The sequence below is a fragment of the Lactuca sativa genome, chromosome 3 (genome assembly GCF_002870075.4).
Source record: "Lactuca sativa cultivar Salinas chromosome 3, Lsat_Salinas_v11, whole genome shotgun sequence".
NCBI classification, from domain to species: domain Eukaryota; kingdom Viridiplantae; phylum Streptophyta; class Magnoliopsida; order Asterales; family Asteraceae; genus Lactuca; species Lactuca sativa.
The window spans coordinates 20,262,771-20,278,000 of NC_056625.2; the positions used below are offsets into that span (position 1 = coordinate 20,262,771).

Consider the following 15,230-nt stretch of genomic DNA (forward strand, 5'->3'; position numbering starts at 1 on the left):
ACCCGAACAATTTATATGGATAATGTTTTGAGAATAGTATAAGTTATGATTTATTAATATATTATAAGTTCTAATATATTAATATGAAATCATATTATTTAATTAGTATTGATCTAAAATTAATTTAGAATTAATTTAGTGATCAAAAGTGTGACTAATTAATATGGACTCTTGTATTTATATAGTGTAGGCTAATGCTTATTTAGAATGGGCTAGGCTTGCATGGTAAGTCCATAGATAGTCCATGGAGCTTTAACCCATGGATCTCATGGAAATGAAAGGTCATGGGTATTAGGGTTTGCATGGATGTAACCCTAATCCACCACACTATATAAAGGAGTCCTTGGCACTTGAAATGGCACTAGTATATGTGTGAGAACTAAGGGTGGTGATTTCTAGAAGTGTTCTACTATTCTCTCAAATTTTCAAGGTTTGTGGTGATTTGTGACTTCCATTTGAGGCATCCACATTATTGGTGCTAGGCTCTTAAAGTCCAAGCAATCAACCACTACTAAAAGGTATGTAACTCTACTAGCTTATTAAGTTTCAAAGTTCCCTTGCTATGCTAGTTAGGTTAAGAACCTTGGAAAAGCAAATTTGCATGTATCTTAGTAAACATAGATCCAAGGTTTCTAGGGTTGCATGTACACCATAGGAGTGTTAGAATGCTTAAAACCCATCTGTCTCAAGATTCGTAATAATCCAAGGTAAAATCTATAAAAGGTCTATAGCAGGTCCAAACCATAGATTCTTGAAAGATCCAGAAGCTGTAGAAGTCTTGAACGAAATACATGAAAGAGACTATAGAAATCACACCGGGGGCAGATGCTTATGATCCAAGGTATTGAGAACAGGATACTATCGGACAACCATGAAGATAGATTCTTTTGTACATGCTCAAAAGTGTGAAGCTTGCTAAAGACATAGAAACATCCTACATTAACCGGTGGAACCTCTACATCCTATTATCTCTCCATGGCCATTCATGAAATGGGGAATGGATATAGTAGGGAAATTACCAATAGCTCCAGGAGGAAAGTCTTCAGGTTGGTGATGACCGATTACTTCTCGAAGTGGATCGAAGCTGAAGCCTTCATTCGGGTAAGATAAAAAGAGGTAGTCTCATTTATTAAACGTAATATCTTGACCAGGTTCGAGATCCCTGCTGAAATCATATGCGACAATGGATCCCAATTCATAAGATAGAGAACAAGAGATTTTTGCACGAGTTGCGGAATCAAAATGATAGTCTCCACTCCTGTTCATCCCTAAGCTAATGGTCAAGCAAAATCTAGCAACAAGATCACATTAAACAACTTGAAGAAAAAGCTAGATGAAAAGAAAGGAAGATAGGCAGAAGATCTTCCTTTTGTTCTATGGGTAGATAGGACTACTTCCAAAATAGCCACAGGTAGGGCTGCAAACGAGCCGAGCCGAGCTCGAGCCTGACCAGGCTCGGGCTCGGCTCGTTTAACTATTTATAGGCTCGAGCTCGAGCTCGGCTCGTTCGAGCCTTATGGTACAAAGCTCGAGATCGGCTCGTTAAGAATTATATGGGCTTGGGCTCGGTTTGGGCTCGGCTCGTATACGGTATACTCTAATTTCCTAAAATGGTATTTATTAAATTATTATTTATTTTAATATATAAAAATAAAAATAATTTTTTTATTATATATATGTAGGCTCGTTTAGGCTTGCGAGCCTAATCGAGCCAAGTAACAGAGGCTCGAGCTCGAGCTCGTTTAATAAACAAGCCTAATATTAAGCTCGAGCTCGGCTCGGGCTCGTTTAAAATCGATCTCGAGTCGAGCTTCTAACGATTCGATCTCGAGTAGCTCACGAGTAGCTTGACTCGTTTGCACCCCTAGCCACAGGTTAGAACCCCTACTCCTTGGTGTTTGGGACAAAAGAAATGATCCCTACCGAAGTAGTGATCTTGAAAGCAAGATACTTGCTCCAAAATCAAGAAAACAATGATAGGATCCTAGCCCAAGATCTTGAAACTATTAACAAACTCAGAGATCTTGCCAAGATACGCATTTCTTCTCATCAACAAAAGATCAACAAGGCTTACAACAAGAACATAAAAGTCAGAAGATTCCAAATAGGAAACTTGGTATTAAGGAAAACATTCCAAAACACCAAGGATCCTAGTGCATTTAAATTAGCTCCTAAGTGGGATGGACCATATCTCATAGATGTTGAAGTAGGAAAAGTAGAATATTGGCTAGCAACACTCAAATGAGACATTTTGCCAAGATACTGGAATGCTATAAATCTCAAAGTATACTATATGTAAATAAGATTAATTGATCATTAACGAAAACGAGGTGCACATGTTCTTTATCTTAAACTTTTTATCATTACTTATTTTCTCGTCTAATACATTACTAACTTAAACATTAGAGGGGAGTTAGCTAGACTAACACCCACCCCTAGCTAACGTTTGCTATGCAGAACAATGTACAGTTAAGGATTTCCATAAGCAATGATCCGAAAACATAAGGATCTTGACACACGAAGATTTCAGCATCTTAACACTTGGACAATTCCATTAAATCAACGGTATGATCTTTAAAGTCTCATATACAAAAGCTAAAGACTGATCATCTCTCCTACTCTTAAGGGTAGTTAATCCCCTCTAAGGTTTAAAGAGCTAATTACCTCTTTCACACGTACTAAGGTTTATACACCTTGCATGAACGCACGATATCTAACTATGGGATACGAACAAGGGGATCTTTTCACAATGCAGTGGCTTGGTAACCCTCTTATCTTTAAACATAGGTTAAGATCCTTAAGGTTTATAACATTTTCATGTTATCTAAAGTTGGGATCTTACCCCAGAAATTACATAAGGTTTATAACATCTTCATGTTATCACACATTGGCATCTTTCCCTAGAAAATACACACGAATCATAACATTTTCATGTTATCATAAGTTGGGATCTTTCCCTTGAAATGTGTCACATGTTGGGATCATCCACAATATATAACATTAACATGTTATCAATTGAACTTATGGTGTTACCCAAGAATTTTTTCAAAGTCTTTAACCTATATAGGTTATCCTAAGAAGGGAATTCCCCCGTATGATCTTATGATTAATGATCCTCATCATTAAGGATCCTCATCCTTAAGGACCTTCATCAGTAAGAATCTTATCATCAGAAGTAAACAGTGATCCTAAGTTCTTTCCTAAGTTGAGATTTATCCTTATTAAATTCTAATATTGAAAAACTTAAGAAGGTTTAGGAAAAACTCAAAGACAATCAGGTTCCATCTTTCCATGACTTTCAAAATTTTGAAGTAAATATAAGGATCTTAAACTTTTTAGGATCATAAACCAATTGCTGATTTATAAACTTTCATCACTTCAGAGTCATTTACTATTTTAAATTGATATCTTTAAAGAAGTTATAAAGCACTTCTATTTACCAAAATTAGTTCCTAACAAATTCTTTTATACTTGTTTTATTATAAAAATTATTTGAAACTCTTGAGGATTACAAGTCAGTCATCAAACTTGTAAAGAAAGTTTTAACATTCTAAATTGCTTAACAAAGTCAGTTGTTATTATTTTAAGCTATTAATTTTATTTGTTTAACTAATCAATCCTTATCAAATCATTTTATCTAATATTTGTCAAAAGAACTTTATCTTGAAAATTATTCACTGTTTTTAGGATCCTAACTATGCAAAGATCTTAGTATCATATTATGCAGGTAAAGGAAACAAAGAAGGATAATGGAAAGATTAACCATTATATTCAAAATAAAATGCTTACAGCCCTACATGAGCCAAATGGTTACATAAAAAAACTACACTACCCTAACCACCTAAAAGTCCTAGACCTTAGCCTAGTCATCATCGACCTTCTTCTACTCCTTCTCCACTTTTGGCTGCGATGCAGGATCCTCAGTAGTGGTTACAGGCTTGCCAGTTAGTTTGGCTAGTGCCTCGTGCTATCGTACTACATTCCATGATCCTAAATTCTCAAGAGCCTCCGCCAACTTGATCTTAGCCTCGAGGATAGCCACCGCAACAGTTGCCTTCGCATCAACAATGACCTCCTCAAGCTCTGTAGAATGCTCCTCCTCTTTCTCAACTTTTTGTTTGCTCAACAATTCCATCTTCCAGAGAAGATCCTCATTGATGGTCCTCCATATTTTCTCCGGCTCATTTAGAGTAGACTCAACTTTCTAAGCACGGATCCTGAGATCATTGGTGAACTGAGAAACATGAGTGGAGACCTAAAAGAAATGCAAACATCAACAAAAGAAGAAACGGGTATGATAAACTAACATAATATGTCTTATACACAGGAAACTTACAGCTTGGGAAAATAAGGTCAACTTCCCAAGAGCATCCTCGATGCTGAGGTTCTGTAGGCTGGAATTTGTTGCCTCAAAATTCTTCCTCTTTCGGGATCCTGGAGTCTTCACAACCAGGTCAAACTGGGCTTTCTTTGAAGGAGGCAGAGCAGAGGGCTTCTCCTATTTGATCCTGACCAAGCCACTGGTCATGTCATCCTCAAGGTCATCCAAAGTGAAGTGAGCACTAAAGCAGAAAATCTTGGAACATGCAAAAGAAACAAGGATCCTGATGAGATCGGAGATCCTAAGACAACAATTCAAATTAAATAGAAAAAAGGATATACCTGTAGCCATAGAAGCTGTGTTGGAAGATCTTTCTTGGAGACTGGATTGATCAAGTCTGAGAGATCTATCTGCCTCCGAGAGAGAAATAAAATTAACAATCTTATCCTATGTGTCCTCAACAGCAACAACGAGCTCCCCGAGCTTGAAACCTGTAACAGAAAAAACAAAATAAGAATAAGATTTCAGGATCACAAGAAAAAGTATAGAAATCCTACCCTTCTTAACCCAATCTTTGGGTAAGAGATCTCCGCCAGGAACAGAGTCACGCCTGACAAAGAAGTATCTCCCCTTCCAGGCCTATCATTGTGTTTTGTTTTTAACACAAAAGGAGGCTTGCCACTCTTGACCTTGAGCAGGAAGTGAGAAGTGCCGAAAGTTGAGAGATCATAGGCATGGGCCAATTCATCCAGACCCATGCCAAGATCCCGTGTCTGATTCAGACACTCAACCATGTACACGATCGTCCAAATAATGGGCATCACTTAGATGAAAGAAAGTTTCGTGATCTCGAAAAACTCTAAGACCACTCCGGAAAAAGGGAACTTAAGGCCTAAAATAGAGAAGGGATACTCCGGAAAGCAAATCGAAGAAGAGGAGATGAAGTCTGGTTGGATCAAAGGGTCATAAGGCCTGAAGATTGCTTCAGGAGGGAAGGCACCACTAGCCTTCAATGCTCCGATATCACCATCATCGAAGGAGCACGTCTCGTCATAAGACAAGAATCCTTGATCGATGAAATCATCCTCAAGAAGACCTAGGATCTTCTTGCAAGAAAGGGTCCTCTTTTTACCCATGATAGAAAATTTGGTAAAAAGGAGATGAGGCAGATAGGATGTTACCTTTATTGAAATCACCGACATCATAAAGAAAGCAAAGAAAATCAAGACGAGTAAAGAGAATTGTGGAACTGATTACCTTTATTTATACTAAAGATTTGAGGTTGATTTAACCATGAATGACTAGTTATCCACCCATTGGATTTCAAAATTACCTAGCCGTTAGGGGTTAATTTTAAAAATTACTTTTTTCTCTCTCCTTTTACCTTTTTAATTTAATTTATCCCTTTAATATTCTCGATATTAACTCTTATATTTTCAGGAATAACTTGGGGGCAATTGTTAGCTCCAGATCCCTTGAAGCATTGAATATCCTCACACATGATAAGATATTCAAGATCCTCAACTATCTCAGGATCCCGACTATTACCGTTATTAGTATTTACTAACATTTATAATGGTTATGTTTTGTTCTTAATTAACACATGTGCAGAAATAGTCAAGAGAATACTTATTCCCAACAAAGATTCGTCTCAACTATGCTAAAGACTCGAAATACCAAGTCAAACAACGTTCACAATGCTGGTTATAGAGGATCCTAAATCTTGTTAGCTAGTCTAGACTATAAATTAACACGTGTATCTCGCTCACCACACGCTCTACTTACTCTTAGCTTACTTTATGAACTTTTTCACTTGTTCTTACTGAAATACTCTTAGTAATCATCACTTTATACTAATAAAATCATCAAGGCAGGTGATCATTTTCACTTCCCAATGTTTTGTGTCGGAGATCCTAGCAAGGATCAAGGGATTTCCTTGTAAATAATTGTGTCATTCTCTTTACCTTTCTCTATAGCGCAACTCAAACATCACAACCTCTCATTCAATTTTGTTGATTTATACTTGTGTAATTTTTAACCAAAACACACACAAACACACACACACACACACACACATATATATATATATATATATATATATATATATATATATATATATATAATTGAATAGAGGTGTACAAAAATCAAGATGCTTTAAAACCCAAAAAAGGTTTGTTTTAGCATCATACATATACAAATAAGAATAAACTTGTAATCGTTTTATTACATTGTATTATTATACTATATGATTATGTAGTTTGCCAGTGTTTATTATTTTTATATTTTTTTTTATCTTGCATATATATTTTAGATTCTTGATTTGTTAACCGACTTAATTTAAAATCCAACACTAAGAAAAGTATTCATCCAAATTATATGCATAGATCTAAAAAAAATACTAACATAAACAACTAATACATAACAATAAAGATTAATTTAGGGATGCATCTCGAGACTGAGAAAGTATAACATCCCAAAAATCAGAGTAAAATTTTCATTTTTCCAAAACAACCCCAAGTCTATAATTGTTTACAAAAACTTTGTTTCAAAAGTATAGTTCGTAAATCATAGTATCCCAAAATCCAATAAGATAAAATCCAAAGGATGTGCACGATCATGCCTTTTATTTTTTCGATTATCTGAAGTGTTTGAAACCAAAACAAACAACTGTAAGCAAGAAGCTTCATGAGTTCCCCCAAAGTACCATTATACAAATAGATAAGATATACAACAAGCATGTATATAGGGTTTGTTGATCCGTAACCTCAACACAACCATCCAGGGTTTGTTGGCATGTGGCCTTAACCCAATAATCCAGGTTTGTTGGCATGTGGCCTTTGTTGGTTTATGAGTATAACATCATGCCTATAATGTATATGTAACCCTAATTACTGTGATCTTGGTTTTTCTAAAGTGAACATACAACTATGAGTACCAAAGCAATAAATAAGTAGGGTATCGAACACAGGGAACGGTAAATTAAAACTAAAAACTAATTCTATCTAAATTAATTAATAAGTAGGGGGTCTAGTTTTACAAGACTAGAAACTTACTAACTATTACTTAATCTAAAACTTAGAAAAACAAAGAATTAACTAGATTCAATAATGGGAAGGAACTTCTGTTTAGTTCAACTCAATTGATCCTATGGTTGATTCCAAGGTAATGGTGCAATGGATTAACTCTTTTGTTGGTTACCGATTCAAGTGATTAGTTTTGCGTTCACTACACTAATCCTTAGAAAATAAACTAACTTAAACAGTTGCTAGTTGTCTAATTTAATTAAATTCACTAGATTAATTATTCAGGTTAATTTAGACTTGCAATAGTTAACTAATTTGGTCCTTTAATTAACTTCTTGTTGATGGTCATCACACAAGCTTACACATGAATTTACTCAATTTTCTTATTAATTCTAGTTTCATGTTCATTAATCCTAGACATATGACAAAGTGGTCACATATCATATGAGGTTGATAATCAATAGATGTTCATGCTATTCAATTACCATCCTATTAACAGAAAATTAATTATCATTCACACACAAGGTTCTTTAGCAAGCTAAAATAACAAAAATCACCAACTTTAAATTAATCCTACCAATAATCAAACCATAGTATCAATTTTGTATCCCCAAACAGAAGTTAAAGAGTTTTAGCTCATGATTGAAGTAAATAACAGCAAACAAACAGATTCTAATTGTTTAACTATAATGAAAAACAAAAGATTAAGTAGAATGATGAAATTTGCCTCAAATCTCCTTCGGAATTGGATTCTAGCTTGTATCTTCGTCGTCTAGGGTTTTTCTAACTCTTCAATCGTAGCTAAACTCTCCAGAATCGTTCCAGAAATCTTCCCCATCGTTCTGAGAAGTTATCTTTATATATGCGAAACGACTCGTCGAGTCAGGTGCCGACTAGTCGAGTCCATCTCTCTGTCCTCGTATGCGATAAGTCTCTGGGTCTCCGAGTCTTTATCTTCTCGAATATTCGCTTGGACTTGCCGAGTAGTCGACCCAACTCGCCGAGTAGGTGTTGTTTTTAGTGTTTTTCTTCTTTGTTCCATTCTCGAGCTCTCAACCGCTTCTCCTGCTTCCTTTTGCTTCCGAGCTTCACTTTTGGACTGAAAACATAATTCAAACACTTTTAAGTACCTTTTGTCCATGAAATGCAATAATTTAGCTAATAAATGAATAAAAATCTACACTTAATATGAACTAAATATGCACATATCAAAATACCCCACACTTGACTTTTGCTTGCCCCCAAGCAAAACTGAATTTTAAAACATTAGAATCACATATGACAACTCCAATCTAACCCAGCCATTATGCCAAGACCACAACGCATACATTTGTGTCTAAAATTTTCCTAATAACCCCCCGTACTCCAAATACTCACAATCCTCATAAACATTCGCCCACTCACCCCGAACTATGCTCATTTTATGCATCCCTCCGAATCCATCCGCAGAAAGCCTCTTACCCTCAAGGTATTTTTAGTTGAGCAACCCAAGCATACATAATCTAGAATTACAATTTATGATACCAATATGGAGCTCTTTTGAATTCTTCACTTCCTTGATAATTTGATCTTTGATTTCTTTGAATTCACCACCTTTATTGTTTGACTTTTGGTATCTTCAACTTTTTGAATTTCTTGGAATTTTGATATTTTGATCTTCACTTTATTTGCTCCAAAATTCTTCAAATTTTCTTGCAATTCTCTCTCTTTTTTTTACATGTACCTCACTTTTTTTTTCACTCAAAACCCTACATGATTAAGCAGGGGCGCTCAACTTCAACCTTTATTGGCTAACAATAATAATTTTCCTGAATACATTTTAGGTTTAGGCTGCTAAACATATTGCATCCCTCAGGCTGAGCGAGGTCGTGTTTTTGTCCCATGATTTCACTGGAATAAGGAAGCCACAAATGCACTAGAACGTGTATAGGCTCAACTAAACATTTGGGTTTTGATGCAATTATCAACACAATTCTAACATGGAATCCTAATTTGTTTTTACCAAAATTTTCTAAATTAAGTCCTAAGTAACATTTTTGGTATGCAACATTTTTTTTTAAAATTAGCCTAAATTAAGACTCTAAATTTTCTAATATGTGACCAACCCCCTACCCCACACTTATTTTATGCAATGCCCTCATTGCATATTATAAAAATGCAAATATAAAGAGAATTGGAACAAACTCCCCTGGGTTAGCAGTCGATAGGTTGATAACTCTCCTTTCAGCTCCATGTTCACTTGACTTTAGACATGGGAACAACTCATCCATGTCTTGGGCATCGAATCTCATGTGGCAGCTCCAAATATGCAGGGAAAACAGTGTAAGATCTTCAAGAATCGACATGGAAGAATAAATGGTCAAGTGGTACACTCAGCAGCTTCAAATCAGGAGTCCTTTTGGTATAAAAATGAATGACTCGTCGAGTCATATATGCGACTCGTCGAGTAAAAGCGCGGACAACTTCGAAAATGTGAGAATACAAGGCGACTCATCGAGTTAGTTTAGTGCACTCGACGAGTAGACCGCTGGACGAAAAAAATGGCATTCTGCATTTGTTCCAACTTCTAATAAATCTTCAAAACCTTTCACAAATTCTAGACTCATTCGCTCATGTCCCTTAGGACCGGAATCGACACCTTGACTCTAACACCGCCCTTTCTTGACTCTCTCTTTCACTCTTTATAACTCTCTTTTCTCTACAACTCGAAACCCTTCTATGCAAGCACTCCTAATCCAATTCTGAAAATCATCAAGGCAATCAAACATCAAGCATAAAAGTAAAAGTGTTAACAAATCCCAAAACACACCAAATAAGAACAAAAAAAACAAAAACAAAATTAAAATTGTTCAATAAAAACATAAAGAACTAATCCTCCTCCTCATCATCATGATCATGCGCAACACCACTTCCACTAGCACCACTCCTTCTTGCATTGATCACCTCATCCCAAGATGGAATATATGGGAAGTTACCACCATTGATATGCGGAATATGGAAGTGGTCAAAAAGTCGAATGTGGAATTGGTTGCTAAAGTTGATACCCCACGCCATTTGATCTTGCAACCGCCTCATCTCAACATTGTACCAATCCATTGGTACTTCATCATTGTCTATCAGAATCACCGGCGGTTCCTCCTCTACATCTCGCTCTTGCCTCGATCAGACCCTCTTTCCCGGCGCCTCGGGACCAACAATAGGATCATCATGCAGGATAGCATAATGACCACCACCATAGTCCTTAATAATCCTAGCCCTTTTAAAAAGAATGGGATTGAATGGAGGGGTAGGAATCACCGTCATCAAATTCCACGCACCACAGGTCATCAATCCAAACGAATTGGCTAGCTGGGTGACAAACATACAACTATTAATCTTCGAAGTCTTGCGATCCTTGACCGCACCCTCCGCTAAATATGAAGCCAAACACCACGGAATGTTGCAAAAAGTGTCTGGTGTGATAATGCTCCATAAGTAAAAGACATCAAGGTTAAAAACCTTGTCATCATCCTTTCGTTGGTTGATGGTGGTGGAAATAAGGCGATGAATGAGGCGGTGTGTGGGCGACCGAATACTTCCCTTCTGGGCTGACTTCGGAATGTACACTTTGTTAGCGATCGTATTCCACCAACCCGTGCTCGTCACACCATCGGGGAACACCTTGTGAGAGCGTTCCATAAAGGCATGGAAAATAGCAGTCGAGACCACCGACCGGTCATAAATACCCATCCCACAAGCAAGATAAACAACGGAGCACTGATGAAACTCGCCCCCAAGGCAGAAACTGACACTCGTCAGGTGATAGCAGTCATCTCCTCCACGAAAAGATACCGTGGAGAAAAATTCCAAGCAAAGCTCCCGGTACACCGGCTCTTGAATACGAAAGACCCGACTCCATCCATCGCAAACCATCGTCTCCCCCTCGTAAGTAAACTCCTTTAAAAGATAAGGAGCCAACTCCTCTTCATACCGCACACTTTGCAACCAATCCCAATCAATTCTGTTGGGCACGTACATCTCTTTCTTTCTGACTTCAGCTAATTTCTTCTTCCATCTCGTCATGGTTGAAGCTGATTCGATTTGAAGAAAATTCAACCAAGGAAAATCTCCTTGGCGTCCACTGAAACATTGTCCCTGCAACACAAAGAACACAAAACCCAGAAAACATAGAAAATCATCAAAATGGGTCACACCTGGGTCCCCGACTGGACTCGTCGAGTCCATGAACGACTCGGCGAGTCGCAAGAACTGTGCGAGTCAGTCGGCGAGTCTGTCAAAATTCAACCACGAAATCTCAAAATTACTTCAAGGGTTTTGCCCAGGGACATGCCTAAAATGTATTAGGGCAAGAATAATCATTCAAAACAACATAATTAATGAAAAAGCAACACCCTAAAAATTCACTATAACTCAAAATCGGGTATTCTATGAAATTGGCAACCTAGATCATCTAAAAATCATTGCTTTAACAGAATAAAGGAGGAAATTAGTTACCTTTCGTGATAGAAATTGATAATATTGAAGAAAAACTGAAGAAAATGATGAATGCTTGAGAGAGAGCAAAAGTAGAGGCGCACGACGAGTGAAGTGGGAAAAAAAAACTGATTTCATTAGGGTTAAAACCCTAGTTACCGATTGTAAAAATTAATTTTATTTTTTCTGTAAATAAAACAGACTCGTCGAGTCAGGGTCAGACTCGGCGAGTCGGGTCGCGATTTTATCCTTTTCTGAAATCTAAATGGACTCGTCGAGTCGTGTTCAGACTCGGAGTCTCTTACAAACAATTCAAAAATTATAAATTTTTTTCATTTATTTAGAAAAGAAAATTGATTCCACCCCACACTTAGTCCATACGCACTCTCAAGCAGACATGTCCGACGATTTGGAAGATTAAAATCCTAAAAAACGAAAATTAAACAAAACTTAAAAAGATAAAAGAAAGAAAACTCTAAATAACGGGTTGCCTCCCGCCAAGCGCTTCTTTCTAAGGAGTCGTTAGCTGGACTCCTTCCCATCTACGTCTCGTCATCTTCCAACATCGGGAATGCACGCCTAATCTTTTGTAGTTTGTACTTTGTCTTGTAAGCGTGAATCTTCTTTTTGTAAGCCTGTTTTAATTCCTCTCTCTTCTTTTTTACAGCATCATCCTCAGCTGCTTGGGATTCCCTTCTCCTCTTTTTCTTCTTCACCCAATTCTTTTTCACCTTCTCTTGCACCTCCTTTTCCTCAAACTTAGTTACTTCATATTTTGTGAAAGTTCGTGCTCTAGGTTTGGTAATGAAAGGTTGATCATCAACTCTCCTATCCATTGCCTTCTCCTCTTTTTCTATGCTTACCTCATCTTCAAGCGGAATTGCATCAATACATGCTATATGGACGTGTTGAATTTTCGTGTCCATTTCTCCTTCTGCTGTTTGTTCTCCTAAAGAATGAGGAAAAATATCCAAGTCCAGCATATGCAGAGAACTAGCAACAAGCAGATCTAAGTCGTCCAAGTTGTTGGCAATTTCGACTGGACTCGTCGAGTCTAGGGAAGTGACTCGGCGAGTCGGATCGTATTTCACCATTTCCACTGTGTTTTCCGAGTCGGATCCTTCTAGTAGCTTTTCTATCTCTTCCAAGTCTTTGTCAAAATCTCCATCCTCTCCAGAAGGTAGCAAAAACTTGCTTGGATCTTCTTCTTGCAAAAGTGCAAGTTCTTTTTGTAGTATCTCATCATCCAAATCGATAAATGAGATCTTTTCTTTTCCTTCCTCTTCTTGCTTGGCTTCTGGTAAAGCTCTAAATATTGCTGACTCGTATCCTACCCTTAACGTTAGTGTAGACTCACATACATCAATTAAAGCACATGCGGTGTTTAAAAATGACCTCCCCAAAATAATCGGAATTTCGGGGTCTTCTTCCATATCAAGCACCACAAAGTCTATTGGAAATATGAACTTGTCGACTTTAATAAGAAGATCCTCACAAACGCCTCGTGGATGAATTGTTGTCTTGTCTGCCAAATGGATCTTCATGTTTACCGGCCTTGGCTCCGGTAAATTTAGTTTCTTGAAGAAAGAGAAAGGCATCAGGTTAATGCTTGCACCCGATTCGGTCAACGCTTGAGTGACAAGTGCATTTCCAAATTGGCACGAAATTATGATACTCCCCGGATCGCCCTTCTTTTCGGGTAACTCACTCAATATTATTTCCGCGACTTCAGCTAAATCTTTCCTAGCAGCAAAGAAACCCTTTAGTAAGTTGAAGTACTTAGGTGTTTTAAGCATTGTTTCTACAAATGGCACATTGACTTGTAGGGATCTAACATGCTCCATAAAGGCTCTATAAGCTTCAACTTTGTCAACAGGCATGGCTTTGATTGGGAATGGCAAAGGGGGATTATATGGCTTTAAGGGAATGACCGTTTTGTCATTTACGCATGGAATTGTCGAGTCCATTAGAGGGACTCGGCGAGTCTGGTCGGGCTTAGCTGGAGCCGACTCTTCTGCCTTTTCTGTCTTCCTATTGGAGATCCTCTGTGTATGTGTGAAAATTTCTTCATTGCTGGAAGTCACTGCAGTCACATTCTCCATTCTCGGGTTGTTTTCGGTGTTACTTGGAAGTTGACTCGGTCTTCTTTCGTTCACTTGATGTGCAAGCTGTCCCAACTGTTTCTCAATGTTGAGAATGGATGCCTGCTGATTCTTTAGCATATTTCTGGTCTCGTGTATTGCAGCATCGTGATCATTGTGTCTCTTTTCGGACGCGGCTATGAATCTAGTGAACAATTCTTCTAAATCGGCTTTCTTTTCCATTACCGGTTCTTCCTTTTGATAAAATCCCCTCTCCTTCTACTTGTATTTCTCCTCCTTAGCCTTCTTGTATTCTTCGTATGGGAGCCATTCCTTCTTCGGTTTCCGCCAATTCTCGTCGTATCTATCGCCACTTGAGTAGAACACCTGAGCCTTCTTGTTTCCATTTTCATCCAAATCACAATCCTTTGTGAGATGGGGCCCTCTACAATTCTCACATCCAACCCGAATAGCATGGATTGTTTGATCCGTTTTTGTCATCCTTCTATCTAGACTATCGAACTTAGCTATCACCGCCGCCATGCTATCATTTTCCGAGTTCACTACCCCCCGACTTACTTCATTTCTTGGGTTGTGGTATTCTCTAGAATGCTTAGAGAATTCTTCAATTAACTCCTTGATTACCGAGGGCACCTTCTTCGTGAGCGGGCCTTGTGAATCGAGCAATTGCCTTGTGGTGACATTGACTCCATCATAGAAAATGGAGACCTCTTGTTGGCTATTGAGGTCATGGTGTGGGCAATTTCTAAGCAAGCTCTTGTACCTTTCCCAAGCTTCATAAAGAGATTCTCCGGGTTGTTGCTCGAAGTTGGCAATGGCTTTCTTTAGCTTGGCTATTTTGGAGGGCGGGCAAAAGTGGTCTATGAACTCTTCTTTCATCTTAGCCCATGTGGTGACCGATCCGGGAGGAAGTGACTTTAACCAATCCTTTGCAGCACCTTTGAACGTGGCTGGAAGCATGCGAAGAAGCTGGGTCTAGCGTGGAACATTCAGTACATTGAAGTAGTCAGCCACATCATTCACTTCGTCCAAGTGCTTGTAGGCGTCTTCGTGATCCTTCCCATAAAAAGGAATCTCCTTGAGTTGAGCGAGAATATGGCCTTTTACTTCGAAAGTAGCGGTTGCGGGAATTGCGGGCTGCACAAGTCCCGGGACGGTGTCATCGCACATCCTCTTCTTCCGTTCCCCCCATGGGGACTTCATCGATATTAGCCATAGTGATAGCTAAATCGTCTTCAAACTCGGATTCGTGCTCGTATGTGGGTTCTTCTTCTTCCTCGGTCTCGTACTCGGTGTCTTCTTGAATTGGGT

The 15,230-nt window shown here is 38.1% G+C and overlaps 1 non-coding gene across 1 annotated transcript; it reads left to right on the forward strand.

Moving 5' to 3' along the window:
* The first annotated feature begins 14,643 nt into the window (after nucleotides 1-14,643).
* Nucleotides 14,644-14,750, forward strand: LOC111919402 (small nucleolar RNA R71). The gene has a single exon (XR_002859485.1). It is a non-coding gene; the product is annotated as a small nucleolar RNA R71 (small nucleolar RNA).
* The last annotated feature ends 480 nt before the right edge of the window (nucleotides 14,751-15,230 follow it).